Source organism: Cetorhinus maximus, chromosome 7 (assembly GCF_964194155.1).
Source record: "Cetorhinus maximus chromosome 7, sCetMax3.hap1.1, whole genome shotgun sequence".
Taxonomy (NCBI): Eukaryota; Metazoa; Chordata; class Chondrichthyes; order Lamniformes; family Cetorhinidae; genus Cetorhinus; species Cetorhinus maximus.
In genome coordinates, this window is record NC_135885.1 from 25,063,275 (window position 1) to 25,079,860 (window position 16,586).

A 16,586-nucleotide genomic window follows, 5' to 3' on the forward strand; every position below is an offset into this window, starting at 1 on the left:
ACATGGCCCCGAAAGGCAAAAAGACTGTAGCACTCATGTTTATTGCCTTATGAATGCCATGGATGCCCACTGTGATGTCCTCTACCACTGCTGTGGCTGCAGGATGGATAGCTGCATCACCAATCCAGCATGGGAGACAGTGGTTAGCACCGAAGCACTGCAAATGAGGGCAGCCACCCAGTGCCACTAAAGGATGAATGGTCTCATCCATTCCGACAAGTTAACTCACTCTTCTCATCACACTCAACTCACACACTCACAAACCCATCACACATCCACAGGGATCTCACACCTCAAGGGACAACACCACTAACTCTCACATACGCCCTCACATTTCCATCAGGCTCATATCCTCTTGAGCTCGCGTCCTCATCCTGTCCATGGCTCCACTCACCACATAAACATTCCATGCAGTGTCATGCGGCCTGCTCATATCATCTCCATCTGTTTCCATGCAGGAGAAGCTGGTTGGCAACAGCAGGGAGAGGTGCCAGGCCGGGGTTGGAGAGGTCCACATTAGGCCCCTCACTCACTTTGAGGAGCGTGCCATCACGCTGACTGGTGAGGATGTGGAACCTGCCTGCGGCGACGAAGACCTACCTGAGGGTCCTGCACCACATCATCCCTCTCTGAACGCAACTGTGAGTGCTCTCTCTCCTGCTTTTGGCTCTGCTGCCATGCACTAATTATCTCTACTTAGGTTCACAGGGAGCTCTGCCAAGCGACCAACACCCTCAGCCAGCCAGTCCCTCAGCTCCATTTATGTCCTCACCTCCAGCCAAGAGGACACCTCCTCCATTGAGGAGCTGGAAATAAAAAGCCTGAAAGACACGTCACAGCGCTTACCCACACCCTCCACCAGCACAGAGACACCTCGGTAGGACCTAGGTCTAGAGCAGGCTCAGGTTCACAATTTGGTGGTCACCGCATGAACGCGCATCCGCAGCAGGAGGAGGCAGGTTCAGCCGAGCTCCCCAACACTCGGAGGACTGCTGAGGAGGAGATATCTGTGTGGTCTGAGTCAATGACCAACATCTGGATTAGGCCTTCCAACTCATCCTGGAGAGTCAGCGAAAGGCGGGCGAACATTATGTAGAGCTGACGGAAGCCTCAACAAAGTGGCTTGTGAGTTGGAGAATGCATCCACCTGCTCTCTGATGAAGTGGTGCCCACATGTGCGCATATGGAGGTCTGCATGGGAAGGATGGCGGATGCCATAGAGACCCTGGTCCAGCAGAACGGAGAGATGCACGCAGACCTGCACTTCATTGGGAGCCCAGGGTGAGTTCCTGCAGTGGCAATGTGAGAGGGAAACGGGGCACCTCGGCATTCCTCCAGGTGCTCCTTCCCTTCAACGAGTCATGCCGGGGCCCTTGGGCACCCACTGGAAGGAGGAGTGGCAGCTGGACACCCCTCAGTAATTCACTCAGGAATTCAGAGGCTGTCCACTCCATCCGAGTCCCTCAACCTCGTCCTCTGTCACCGCAGAGGGAGTAGCTGGCCCACGAGTGAATCTGGAGGGAGAAGTGTGTGTGTGGCAGGGCCTTTTGGAGCCTCGTGCAAGCACTCTCCCACGCACACAGATCCTTCCCATATGACACTCATCTCAATGTCCTGAGCTTTCTCAATGCTGCCGGCTGGGGTCCGCTTTCAGTTGTCCATCTGAGCTGACCTGCATCTCTGCCGACCCACTGATCACACTCCCATGCAGCACCCAATCTCGCCCCCGACAACTCTCATTTCACTTTTGATTTGGACAGCATTGTGCTAATTCAGTTTTACTTTCGCTCCCCCATCCTTTCCCCTCTCCCAGTCACCCATTTCCTTTCCCCCATCACAGTTGGCTCTCCTGGCATCACCTTCCACCTCCCCTCTGTGACTTACCAGCCACAACCCTTTTCCTGCAGGGATGTCCTGGTGAATGTGCACATTCCCTTCCTTCCTGAAAATCCCACCCCGATCCACATTAAGCTCCCCGACCATCTCCTTCCCACCCCAGGGTCTGTGTCTGCCTCCGAGTCCCCACCAACCACCCTCGCTGTCCCTTCTACCGCTACTGTCTCAGCCTCACCCTCCCACCCTATGGCCTCACTCTGCCCTTGGTCATTCTCACCATACCCTCATAACACGCCCACCCTCAGTTCGCTCCCCAGGAGGCAGTCATGGACCCATCAGACCCCTCCCTTGCATGTTCACCTGGACACCCCCCCTCTGGACCCCATCCCCCCTCTCCCCCCCACCCCTGGTACCCCTTCCCCCCTCCAAGGCTCCTTCCTCCCCTGGAACACTGCTACCCCATATGGACCCCTCTTCCCCGAAACGCCTTGCCACCTCAGGACGCTTTCCCTCTGGAGCCCCTTCCCCCACCCCTTAGTCCTCCCACCCCCCAAACTCCCGCTGCGCTTCATACCTCACCCTTCCTGACTCCCTCAGACACCCTTACTTCTTCTGCCACCTTTAGTCGTTCCCCACTCCTGACTCCCTCCTCCAGCCTCACCTCTTCCTCCAGCCTCGCTTCTTCCTCCAGTCTTACTCCTTCCCCCTTAATGACTCCCTCAGGCACCCTTACTTCTTCCTCCAGCTTTACTCCTTCCCTCTTCCCGACTCCTTCCTCCACCCTTGCTTCTTCATCCCCCCAGATTCCTTCCCCTCTCTGCATTCATTCTTCCCCCCGGACTCCCTCCCCTCTCCACATTCCTTCGTCCCCATGGACTCCCTCCCCTCTCTGCACTCCTTCCTCCCCCTGGACTCCCTCTCCTTTCTGCACTCGTTCCCCCCTCCAAACTCTTTCCCTTACATCTTCCACCCCCTTACACCTACCTCCCCAGTTTTCATCTTCTCCATTACCCCACTCCTCCCCCTCGTACTCCCTCCCCCCTCCCAACTTCCCCCCGACACCTTCATTCACCCCCCGCCAACCTCACCTCCCCAAAACTTTCATTCGCCCTCCCAACCTCCCCCCTCCCGCCGACAACTGCATTCTCCCCTCCCAACCTCACACTCCCCTGACACCTTCATTCATGCCCCAACCTCACCTACCTGACACCTTCATTCTGCCCTTCCAACCTCACCCCCCTGACACCTCTACCTCTCCCAGTTAACCCTAGGCCTTCCTCTCCCACCCACTGGACTGTCATCCATTGTGAGCATCAACAGTGACTTTCCAACTTCTGTGAACTGCTTTACAGCAGAGCCATGTCATAGAGTCATAGAGGTCTACAGCACAGAAAAAGGCCCTTTGGCCCATCGAGTCTGCGCTGGTCAAACAAGTACCTAACTATTCTAATCCCATTCCCCACAGCACTAGGCCCATAGTCTTGTATGCCATGGCATAGCAAGTGCACATCGAAATACTTCTTCATTACAATGTATTACAATGAGGTTTCCAATGTCTGATGGCAGGGAATGCGGCCCACCATCGATGGGCTGAGTGGACAATCGCAAATTGGTTTCACAATGTCCTGAAGCTGATTTTTGGCCTTCTTGCCATATTGTCACTGACACCACCGGGCACACCCAGCGGGCACAGATGATTCCACCCAGAGTCTCTCTGCAGAGATGCCTTTGGAGGATGGGTGTTATAAAATAAAAGATAAAGTCGGCAGGGTCTCGACACTGTCGACCTGGAGTTCTCTCGTGTGAAGAAACAACTCCTTCTCAAGTACCATATAGGTCAGGTGATTTCTTGGAAGAGGCCAGCTTGTTTACAGTTCCTAGGTGAACTTATGATCTTTTAAAAAAAATCCCAGGTTAGCATCCAAATCGTGCCAAGTTCTTCAATTTTGTAAAAGAAAACTTCAGTCTTGAGAGATACGACTCTAACACAATCTAGTAGTTATGTAGTCATCTTTGGTATTCCAGATTTATCTAATGATTTGAATTTAAACTCCCCAGCCGCCATGGTGGAATTTGAATGTATACCTCAGTATTACTAGTCTAATAGCATAACCACTGCACTACCATACCCACTCTTACCATTCTGTGCTGTGTAGACTCTGTGCAACAGGGTACTGAAAAGATTTATGAAAAAATTCCAGAAATAAGGCACTTTAGTTACATGAATAAATTGGTTGCTTTCCTTATATGAGAGAAGGTTGAGAGGAGATTTGATAGGCATGCTCAAATTCATAACGATCTTGAGAGAGTAGATAAAGCTGCATGTTGAAGAGATAACATTAGTTAAAAACAGGGTGGACCACATGAAAATTGTCACCTCCCTCCCAGGAACTCTGTGAATGCTTTGAAAACTGTAGGTTTTGACAAAAAGACAAATGGCACAACCGCTGAGCTGACACCAATGTTGGCATCAAAGATCTGGCGATTGATCTGACAGTAGAGCTACCGTGGTTCGAGCTCCTTTGAAAACATTGAACTACACTCAATAGGGTTTTCACTCTCCTTGCAAGAACATCCTCCTCCAGAAATGGAATTTCAAGGACAGCCCTAAATAACCCAGATCAGACTGATCACCACATTGCGAATTAATGTAACCTATGAAAATTTTGCACAGGATTCAAGGCAATCCACCTAACAAACACACAGTACGTGACTGAGGGAGGCAAAGGAGGAGATCGCAGGGGCTCTGACCCAAATTTTTAATTCCTCTCTGGCTATGGGGGAGGTGCCAGAGGACTGCAGAACAGCTAATGTGGTTCCACTATTTAAGAAGGGTTGTAGAGATAAGCCAGGGAACTACAGGCCAGTGAGTCTCACGTCAGTGGTAGGGAAACTATTGGAGAAATTTCTGAAGGAGAGTATCTATCTCCACTTGGAGAGGCAAGGTTTGATCAGGGATAGTCAGCATGGCTTTGTCAGAGGGAGGTCACGCCTAATAAATTTGATTGAACTTTTTGAAGTGACCAGGTGTGTAGATGAGGGTAGTGCAGTTGGTGTCGTTTATATGGATTTCAGCAAAGCCTTTGACAAGGTCCCACATGGGAGACTTATAAAGAAGGCAAAGGCACATGGGATACAGGGTAATTTGATAAGGTGGATTCAAAATTGGCTTAGTTGTAGGAGGCAGAGGGTGATGACAGAAGGATGCTTTAGTGACTGGAAGCCAGTGTCCAGTGGCGTACCACAGGGATCTGTGCTCGGTCCCCTATTATTCGTCATTTATATAAACGACATAGATGACTATGTGGGAGGTAGGATTAGTAAGTTTGCGGATGACACAAAGATTGGCCGGGTGGTTAACAGTGAGGTTGAGTGTCTTGGGCTACAGGAAGATATAGACGGGATGGTCAAATGGGCAGATAAGTGGCAGATGGAATTTAACCCTGAAAAGTGTGAGGTGGTACACTTTGGATGGAGTAATTTGACAAGGAAGTATTCAATGAACGGCATGGCACTAGGAAGTTCTGAGGAACAAAGGGACCTTGGTGTGTGTGTCCATAGATCTCTGAAGGCAGAGAGGCATGTTAGTGGGGTGGTGAAAAAGGCATATGGGACACTTGCCTTTATCAATCGAGGCATAGATTACAAAAGTAGGGAGGTCATGTTGGAGTTGTATAGAACCTTGGTGAGGCCACAACTGGAGTACTGTGTGCAGTTCTGGTCGCCACATTATGGGAAGGATGTGATTGCACTGGAGGGGGTGCAGAGGAGATTCACAGGATGTTGCCTGGGATGAAACATTTAAGTTATGAAGAGAGGTTGGATAGACTTGGGTTGTTTTCGTTGGAGCAGAGAAGACTGAGGGGCGACCTGATCGAGGTGTACAAGATTATGAGGGGCATGGACAGGGTGGATAGGGAGCAGCTGTTCCCCTTAGTTGAAGGGTCAGTCACAAGGGGGCATAAGTTCAAGGTGAGGGGCAGGAGGTTTAGGAGGGATGTGAGGAAAAACTTTTTTACCCAGAGGGTAAAGTGACGGTCTGGAATGCACTGCCTGGGAGGGTGGTGGAGGAGGGTTGCCTCACATCCTTTAAAAAGTACCTGGATGAGCACTTGGCACGTCATAACATTCAAGGCTATGGGCCAAGTGCTGGTAAATGGGATTAGGGAGTAGGTCAGGTGTTTCTCACGTGTCGGTGCAGACTTGATGGGCCAAAGGGCCTCTTCTACACTGTGATTCTGTGACTTGGTTGTCCAACTTGGACTTAGAATTGCAAAGCTGCGAGATGTCATATGCAACAAGATAAGAGAACATTGTGTAGGGGGTAACATATTAGCATGGATAAAGGATTGCTTTGTTAACACAAAGCAGACAGTAGGGATAAATGGGTCTTTTTTGGGTTGGCAAGCTGTAACTAGTAGCGTGCCACAGGGATCAATGCTGGGGCCCTCAACTATTTACAGTCTACATCAATAATTTGGATGAAGGGACTGAATTTATGGTAGCTACATTTGCCGATGACATCAAGATAGATAGGAAAGTAAGTTGTCAAGAAGTGATAAAGAGTCTGCAAAGGGATATGGACAGGCTAAGTGAGCGGGCAAAAATTTGGCAGATTGGGTTTAATGTGGGAAAATGTGAACTTGTCCACTTTGGCAGGAAGAACAGAAAAGCAGTATACTATTTAAATAGAGAGAGATTGCAGAGCACAGTGAAACGGGGAGAGCTGGGTGTGCTGGTACGTGAATCACAAAAAGTTAGTATGCAGGTACAGCAAGTGATTAGGAAGGCAAATGGAATGTTTTTATTTATTGCTAGGGGAATGCAATATAAAAGTAGGGAAGCTTAATCTGCAGCTGCACAGGGCATTGGTGAAACCACACCTGGAATACTGTGTACAGTTTTGGTCTCCTTATTTGAAAAATGTATAATTGCATTAGAAGCAGTACACAGAAGGTTCATGCGACTCATTCCTGCGATGGAGGGCTTATCTTATGAAGAAAGATTGAACATGTTAGGACTATATCCATTGGAGTTTAGAAGAATGAGAGGTGATCTTATTGAAACACATAAGACCCTGAGGGGACTTGATCGCCTCTTAGGGCATGGTCTTCAAAAGGGAATTGGATAATCATATGAAGTGGAAAGAAATTGCAGTGTTCTATTGGGGAGGAGTGGGACTAAATAATAATAATCTTTACAGGGAGGGAAAAACGTGGCACTCAAAATATTTCTCTTCCTTGTCTGAATGAAGCTTCGCATGCTTTAGCCAGCATATGCAGCACACTGACTGCACGCATTACTGTCTCTCTTTCTCTTCGGGTACCATGCCCTAAGAGAGCGTTGGCAACCATGGACATCCATGTTAATCTTGCTCTAGAGGTGTGGATCATCTTCATTGATGGTGTGTTCTTCCAGTTTGCAAGGATCTTTGAAAAGATTGTTCTTTGTCTACCTCGATATCTTTTACCTTCAACCTTTCCCATCAGCATCAGGCTTTCTAAATCATGATTTCTCGTTGCATACCCAATGCCCTACTGTATTAAAGGTAATTTTGCGATTGCCAGTATATTCAACATGTTTACTTTTTGATGAGTTTGATCTTAAAAAATGCACGCGGTTTATATTTTTGAAGGTTTGAATAGTTTAAAGGTTATCTAAAAAGGGAAAAGCTGATAAACTGGGATATTTGGACAACTTGAAGAAGGAAATTGTCGGGATACTGGGACGTTTAATGAAAGTCCAGGTCTGTCCCGGCGGAGTTGCTCAGACATCAGGGGCTAGGGTTGCCAACCATGATTGAATGAGTTCCTGGAGGTTTCATCACACGGTTCACCCCCACACTCCAGCCATTAGGCGGCCAACAGATCTACCTTTGTGGCATACTGCCTCCCTACACCAATTGGAAAGCAAGAAGACTCATTATCCATCTGGATGATGCTTGACATGACTATAGAGATGGTGGATGCATTAATGGTTATCTTTCAAAATGCTATAGATTCTGGAAAGGTTCCTGCAGGGTGGAAAGTAGCAAATGTAACACCACTATTTAAAAAGGGGGGAGAGAGAAAACTGAGAACTACATACATGTTAGTTTGGTGTCAGTAGCAGGGAAAATGTTAGAATCTATTAGAAAGGATGTGACAACTGGACACTTGAAAAATAATGATATAATTGGACAGAGTCAATGTGGATTTATGAAAGGGAAATCATATTTGACAAATCTGTTGGAGGTTTTTGAGGATGTTACTTGTAGCATAGATAAAGGAGAACCAGTGGATGTGGTGCATTTGGATTTTCAGAAGGCTTTGATAAGGTCCCACATAGGAGGTTAGTAAACAAAATTAGAACACATGGGATTGGGAGTAATATACTACTATGCATTGAGAATTGGTTAACAGACAGAAAACAAAGAGTAGGAATAAACGGGTCATTCTGAAGATGGCAGGCTGTTACTCGTGGGGTACTGCAAGGATCAGTGCTTAGGCCACAGCTGTCCACAATCTATATAAATGATTTGGATGCGGGGACCAAATGTAAAATTTGCTGATGAGACAAAACTAGGTGGGAATGTGAGTTGTGACGAGGATGAAAGGAGGCTTCAAGGGGATTTGGACAGGCTAAGTGAGTGAGCAAGAAGATGGCAGATGGAATATAATGTGAATAAGTGTGAAGTTATCCACTTTAGTAGACAAAACAGAAAGGCAGAGTATTTCTTAAATGGTGAGAGGCTGGGAAGTGTTGATGTCCAAAAGGACCTGGGTGTCCTTGTTCATGAGTCACTAAAAGCTAGCATGCAGGTGCAGCAAGCAATTAGGGAGGCAAATGGTACGTTGGCCTTCATCGCAAGGGGTTTTGAAGAAACGAGTAACAATGTCTTGCTGCAATTGTATAGAGCTTTGGTGGATTTTTGTGGTCTCCTTATTTAAGGAAGGATGTACTTGACGTAGAGGGAGTGCAATGGAGGTTCAGCTGACTAATCCCTGAGATGGTAGGATTGTTTTATGAGGAGAGATTGAGGAAACTGGGCCTGTATTCTCTACGAGTTTTGAAGAAAGAAAGATGGTTGCTGCGGAAGCTCGATCAATGAGCACGTTCAAGACAGAATCGGCAGATTTCTGGATACCAACAAGGGATATGGGCACAGTGGGGGAAAATGGCAGAAGAGTTTGATCATCAGCTCTGATCTGTTTGAATGGCTGGACAGGCTGAATGGCCTACTCCTGCTCCTGATTTCCTATGTTTGTCAACCAATCAGGTTTTTTTTCCCCCATTTTCAACACTTTTACATCTGGTAAAGAGAAATGTTCAAAGAAAATGAAAAAAAAAACACAATCTCGTATGATGTCCTGATGATTTTTCTCCAGGTTTGCACACAGCAGTGTCCCTGGAGATTGATCTTCAATTCCTGGAGACTGCAGGCCAGGCCAATCCTGGAGGGCTGGCAACCCTCGACCTAATGCGACCCCCTCCCGCGCTCCAACGGCTCACCTTACCTTTCAGGACGTCCAAATGAGTGATTGACAGCCGGAGAGGAGGTGGAGGAGGAGGGGGAGGGGGAAACGGGGGGGGGGGTGGGCGCTCGTACGCGTCGTCATGCGTCATGACGCAGAGGGGAGGGGCGGGGTAGGATGTGACGTCATGCCGTCCCCCCACCCCCATCCCCTCCACTCCCTCCAGTTGGGTTCGGTTTGCGAAGGAGCTTGAGTGCCGTGGAGAGAGGGAGCAAATACACAACAGGCAGGCAGGCAGGGAGGGAGGTGCTCGGTTCGGTACTTGCTGGTAAGCGGCACCTTTTATATCCCCCCCCCCCCTTATATATGTACACGAATTCAGGCACCATCAAAACCTTTCTCATTTCCATTTTGAGCCGAGATGTGCGTGAGTGCGTGTGATGGGGAGGAAGGGGAAAGGGAAGGGGAAAGGGACAGAAATAAAAGGGATTTTTCTCTTAAAATGGACGGGGTATTTTTTTTTGTGTGACTGCTGAGTGGAATCTGCGGCTTGGCTGCGGCAGGGCTGTTAGCTTCCCCTCCAACTTGAGCAATTAATTAATTGTGTATGTGTTTGGGGGGGGGCGGTGAAAAGGGCTGCGGAGATTTATTTGTTTGGAAAGGTGGTGGGGGGGAAGGAGGAGGAGGAGGAGGGGGGGGGGGTGGTGGCGAAGGAGGAGGAAAAATACTAATAAAAAAATGGAGGTTTGGCGTTTGCTGAGTTTTGTTGGCTGGCGCAGGAGCTGGACTTGGTCACTGACTCTCATTCCCAGAGAAGATGAAGAGCTTTTCTCTCTCACCTCAGGAATGTAGCGAGGCGCGGAGATAGTCGTAATTTAATTAAAACGAATTGATTTTATACTTTTTAAAATTTAACTCGTTTTTATTTTTTTTGTTAAAAAAAAAATGTTAACTTTTCTAAGAGAATTCAACTTCTAATTTTTTTTTATATACGTTTTGTCTTCCGCTCAGTTTAGGCAGCAGCAGCAGCAATTTTTTTTTTCTCTCTCTGCACTACAGTACATGTTCCCCCGCCCCCCTTCCTCTCCAATCCTTTTCTCTGGCAAGTCCAGCGAGAAGGGATAGTTGTACATTTTTTTTTTGTTTTATTTTAAAATGGACGTTGTTAGCTTACTTACAGACGCATGCTTGCATCTAATTAAAGTAGAAGCGATTCACCAGTCCGGTGGCGATGAATGAACGTTGGTGCATTCAGTCGGTCAGTTTGTTGGAATTGTTTTCTTTGTGATAGCGACAATATTTTCTTTTAGCCAACAGTCCCCCTCCAGAAAACTACAACTGTGAAAATGGTCGGGATCGTTCTGCTGAGACCGAACTGCAGATACATAACCAGATTTTTTTTTTCCAAAACAAGAGTATATCATGTTTTTAATATTCATTTTAATAAATATAACAAAACTGTGTGGATTGATTATGAAAAGGGTGCCAGCACTTTATAAATCCTCATTTCTGCTGTTTGGAAGCATGATACGAATGCTCAAAATGGACGGGTTATGGCTGCTGCTTGTAAGAATTGAAAGGCACTAAAATCTGATCGTTTTATGAACGATGTCAATTATATTTTTGTGCGTATGCCATTTGATGCATTAAGTTTCCCGCTAATTTGTCCCTTTTTTGAATATTGGAAAAAGCTTTCATAAGCTCAAGGGACGCTTTGCATTGATCTCTCGATTGTCTCTTGAGTCTAAAAATTCCTTCAGTTTTTTTCCCCCCCCTTTGATGCAACTGCGTTAACTCACACGTCAATCCGTTTTGTCTGTGTGTACACACATCCATGCATCGAAATTACAGAAGTTTACCCCTACTTTCTATTGTGTCGATGCTAACTCGTTTCAAAAGGAAGAAAATTGACTTGAAATTTTTTTTTTAGTCAGAGGTTACCGGAGGGGCTCTTTTCTCTGGTCTTGGTGTGCTGTATATCCAAGTAGAAAGCTATCACCAGCCCTTGGGTGTATACAATATCGCTGCCGGGCTTGGCACATTTATCATGCAAATTTTTTTGCTTGTGCTGTATTTTCCTACGCCATGGCTTTAATAAATGGGCTCACTTATTGATTCAGTATTTGGGTCGTATGCCAAAATGATATTTTACTGAACCTAAGTGAAACCGTTTGCTTCAATAAATAATTTTTTTGCTGCTGGTACTTGAATCAATTTGTAGATTTTTTTTTAGGTAGCATACAATCTGCTGAATCTCCCTTTGCTTTCAGCTAGTTTGTTTTGGTCAACTGGCCTAATTTTGTGTACATCTGATTAAATATAGAAATTACAGCATGAAAATGTAGGTTGCCAGTTCACAGTGGTTTGTCAGCTTTTTTAAGATGGGAAGATGAGGCATGCACTATGGAACAAACTGATGCATTCAGGTAGAATCTGCATATACAACCAGGATTCTGAGAGGTGTTCAGTGTTGCTCTAGTAAATGCTGTCCATATTCTCTACCCTTCACCTAATTGTTGCAATTGGTACGTGCATTAATCTGTAATTCGTCTAAATTTTGTTCAAGGTATGAGGTACATTTCATTTCCCTTAAAACATTGTACACCATGGGAGTTAGAAGAGAATGGTCAATGTTGCATGAACATACAGATTTAAATTTGTTTACAAGAATTTTTGAACTAAATAGACTTTTATTTTTACTGCAGGACAATCTGGGGCATGCTCTGGCTATCTGGGGCAGTTTAACATGTTGAAAACCTGACTTTTGAATCTAGCTCTTTAAGACAACAGGTCAGACAACAGTATGGTTGGTCTCTAATTAAAGGCCAATACAACAAAAAAATTGGGCTTAGCTGGACACTGCTGTAGCTCTGGGCTGGATCTTCCAACCTTGATGGTTGAGATTCCATATCAAGAATGGGGGTGTTAGGTTGAATCTCAAGTTTTTGACCTGGAATAGGACCTGAACTAGATTCATTGAGAACTCGTGCAATATTGTGAATGATTTGCTTTGAAATTGATAAAATGTAATAACGTACCTAGTTCTGTGAAGGAGTGCATCCCTTTCCAATATTTGTACACTCAATTATCTACATTATTTTAAAATTCAGATGCCACCCCCAAATGATCATAATATCTGAAGATAATTTAAGACCCATAAATCAACAGACCACTTTGAGGTTAGAGGAGAATTTAGCATTATTGACTTTATTTCATACTTCCATAAGTAATGCAGTGTAAGTGTAGATGGGTAGAGTTGAATGTGTGTGCTCTGCACCCAGTATTTTGTAATCATTATTAAAATTAGTTGGGTACCACTGCAGGTAACAGTAAAACCCATAACAAAATTAGTTGTTGAAATGGGAAATCATATTGTAATTCATGTTTATATATTTAAACATAAAATTTTAATTGCTTGATCAGATGTTATAAAATAAAAATACACTCGATTCAAATCCCACACTCCCATCAGATGTGCAGGCTAATTTGCATATTTTGACAGTGACACCTCAGTACTACTTGGTTTGGGCAGTGCAGCAGAGTTACTGGAGTGACCTTCATCCTAAATCAACATGTGTAAATGCATGAGAATTGGTGTGCTGACATGCTGCCTCATTAAATTTTATACAAAGAATTTCATAACTTAATACAATGTGGCATACTTTTTATATTTAGCTTTTAACTCCTAGAAACTTGTATTAAAGGGTCATAGTTTGAATGTAAAACTTGACCTCTAATTTGTTATCAAGACAGATGTGGTTGCTGAGATGTGTTCTCAACTGTGTGAATTATTATCTGGATATTTTGGGTCAGTTGCTGTCTGCTTTAATCCGGTATTCAAACTGAAGAAAAAAAAGTGACACTGATTTGAGAAAATAGTTGAATTCTATAGTTCAGGAGGTACTGAATCAATTGGATGAAATTAAACTTTATTGATGCGTTGGACTTCTTTTGTAATCACCTATCTGAGAAGTTATCCATATGGATCACAAAACCTGTGGCCCAACATTATTGTTGAAGCTACAGATGCTTAATGAATAAATCCGGCCAAGGATAGGGGTCATATTGCTTGGTGTGTGCTGAATTAGCTGCTGCCAGCTTGGAAAGCTATTGGAGCACAGCCTCCATGTCCATGGGCTAGGGAGCAAGGAAGGAAATACTTATTGGTTGTTCCCAATTCTGATTTGTTGGAAAGTTTATATGCATTGGTGTCCAGTGAGGAAAAGACGTGGTATATAGATGTGTATCTAAGTAAGATATTTACCCATTTTTAAAGTATTTTATGTATTATATACTTCAGCATAGACATGATGGGCCAAGTGACCCATTATAAGTATACCCAACTTTTAGTTAAAAGCTGAGAATATACCAGTGAAGTTAGAGCTTTGGTATTTAGAACTACTGGATAATGGGACATTTAATTTTGAAAGTAAACAAGACTTGTTATTCTCCTGATCATCTGTTCTTTTGATAAGTTATCTGTGGAAGACAAGTGAACTCTCAGGAACAAATCGCAAAGCACTATTTGCGTTTGAATTACAAAAAGGCACCTGGGATGACCCTGTCTGCATTTAATGTTATCAGGCCCATGTTGTCTCAATGGGCCAAACCTGTCACTCCAGTTTAATTCCGCTGAGTCTGAGGTTCACCCTTCACTGTGGAAACAGATGTTTCACAGCATTGTGAGGTGGTTTTTTTAAAAAATTATTAATTCACGGAATGTGAGCTTCACTGGCTGGGACAGCATTTATAGCCCATCCCTAGTTGCCCTTAAGAAGGTGGTGGTGAGCTGCCTTCTTGAACTGCTGCAGTCCATGTGGTGAAGGTATACCCACAGTGCTGTTAGGGAGTGAGTTCCAGGATTTTGACCCAGCAACAGTGCGGGAATAGCGATATAGTTCCAAGTCAGGATGGTGTGTGACTTGGAGGGGAACTTCCAGATGTGTGTTCCCATCTATCTGCTTCCTTTGTCTTCCTAGATGGTAGTGGTCATGGGTTTGGCAGGTGCTGCCTAAGAAGCCTTGGTGAATTCCTGCAGTGCATCTTGTAGACGGTACACACAGCTGCTATTGTGCGTCAGTTGTGGAGGGAGTGAATGTTTGTGGATGTGGTACCAACCAAGTGGGCTGCTTTGTCTTAGACGGTGTCAAGCTGCTTGTGTTGTGGGAGCTGCACTCATCCAGGCAAGTGGGGGAGTATTCCATCACACTCCTGACTTGTGCCTTGTAGATGGTGTGGAGTCAGGAGGTGAGTTACTCATTGCAGGATTCCTAGCCTCTGACCTTTTGTAGACACAGTATTTATATGGCTAGTCCAGTTCAGTTTTTGGTCAGTGGTAACCCCCAGGATGTTGATAGTGGGTATTCAGCGATGGTAATGCCATTGAACATCAAGTGGTGCCGATTAGATTCCCTCATGTTGGAGATGGTCATTGCCTGGCACTTGCGTGGCACGAATGTTACTTGCCACTTGTTAACCCAAGTCGGGATATTGTCCAGGGCTTGCTGCATCTGGACACTGACTGCTTCACTGAGGAGTTGCGAATGGTGCTGAACATTGTGTAATCATCAGCGAACATCCCCACTTCTGATCTTACGATGGAAAGAAGGTCATTGATGAAGCAGCTGAAGATGGTTGGGCTGAGGACACTACCCTGAGGAACTCTTTTAGTAGCTCCTGGAGCTGAGATGACTGACCTCCAACAACCACAGCCATCTTCCTTTGTGCTAGTGTGACTCCAACCAGCGGAGAGTTTTCCTCCTGATTCCTATTGACTCCAATTTTGCTCGGGCTCTTTGATGCCACACTTGGTCAAATGCAGCTTTGATGTCCAGGGCTGTCACACTTAACTCACCCTGGGAGTTCTGTCCTGTTTGAACCAAGGCTATAATGAGGTCAGAAGCTGAGTGGCCCTGGCGCAACCCAAACTGGGCGTTAGTGAGCAAGTTATTGCTAAGCAATCGCAGCTTGAAAGCACTGTTGATGACCCCTTCCATTACTTTACTACTGATGATGGAGAGTAGACTGATGGGGTGGTAATTAGCCGGGTTGGATTTGTCCTACTTTTTGTGTACAGGACATACCTGGGCAATCTTCCACATAGCCGGGCAGATGCCAGTGTTGTAGCTGTACTGGAACAGCTTGTCTAGGGGCGCGGCAAGTTCTGGAGCACAAGTCTTCAGTACTATTGCTGGAGTATTGTCAGTGCCTTCAGCCGTTTCTTGATATCACGTGGAGTCAATCGAATTGGCTGAGGACCCCTGGAGGAGGCTGAGATGGATCATCCACTCGGCACTTTTGCTGAAGATTAGCAAATGCTACACCTTCACATTTTATTTTGCACTGATGTGCAGGGCCCCCCCATTATCGGGGATGGGGATATTTATGGCGCCCCCTTCTCCAGTGAGTTGTTAAATTGTCCACCACCATTCACGACTGCATGTGGCAGGACTGATCCGGTGGTTATGAAATCACTTAGCTCTGTCTATCACTTGCTGCTTATGCTGTTTGACACGCACGTAGTCATGTATTATAGCTTCACCAGGTTGACACCTCATTTTTAGGTATGCCTGGTGCTACTCCTGGCATGCCCTCCTGCACTCTTCATTGAACCAGCGTTGATCCCTGGCTTGATGGTAGAATGGGGGATATCCCAGGCCATGAGGTTACAGATTGTCTTCAAGTACGCTGCTGATGGCCCATGGCGCCTCATGGGTGCTCAGTCTTGAATTGCTCGATCTGCTCGATTTGAGTTGCTCGATCGAGTTGCTAAATCTATCCCATTTAGCGTGGTGGTATGCCACACAACACGATGGAAGGTATCCTCAATCTGAAGGTGGGACTTAGTCTCCACAAGGACTGCGGAGTGGTCACTCCTACCGATACTGTCATGGACAGATGCATCTGCAGCAAGCAGGTCGTTGAAAATGAGGTCAAGTATGTTTTTTCCTCTTGGTTCCCTCACCGCCTGCTGCAGACCCTGTCTAGCAGCTATGTCCTTTAGGACTCAGCCAGCTCGGTCAGTAATGGTGCTTTTTTTTTTTGATGATGGACATTGAAGTCTCCTACGCAGAGTACATTCTGTGCCCTTGCCACCCTCATTGCTTCCTCCTAGTGGTGTTCAACATGGAGGAGCACAGATTCATCAGCTGAGGGAGGGTGGCACGTGCTAATCAGGAGGTTTCCTTGCCTATGTTTGCCTATGTGAAAAGACTTCATGGGGTCCAGAATTGATGTTGAGGACTCCCAGGGCAACTCCCTCCTGACTGTATACCCCTGTGCCACCACCTCTGCTCG

At 45.8% G+C, this 16,586-nt stretch overlaps 1 protein-coding gene and 1 long non-coding RNA gene across 4 annotated transcripts in view; one reads left to right on the forward strand and one right to left on the reverse strand.

Moving 5' to 3' along the window:
- Nucleotides 1-16,586, reverse strand: part of LOC144682668 (uncharacterized) — a 92,706-nt gene that overhangs the window by 63,814 nt on the left and 12,306 nt on the right. The window lies entirely within an intron of this gene.
- The window catches only part of fam168a (family with sequence similarity 168 member A), a 94,103-nt gene continuing 87,003 nt past the window's right edge, over nt 9,487-16,586 (forward strand). For 2 of the 3 annotated variants that reach the window (XM_078545233.1, XM_078545235.1), the window contains exon 1: nt 9,487-9,618. The gene's annotated coding sequence lies outside the window, so the exon portion shown is untranslated. Of the gene's footprint in view, nt 9,619-10,434; nt 10,549-16,586 lie in introns of those variants that run through there. The other variant, XM_078545234.1, reaches the window with a different exon arrangement.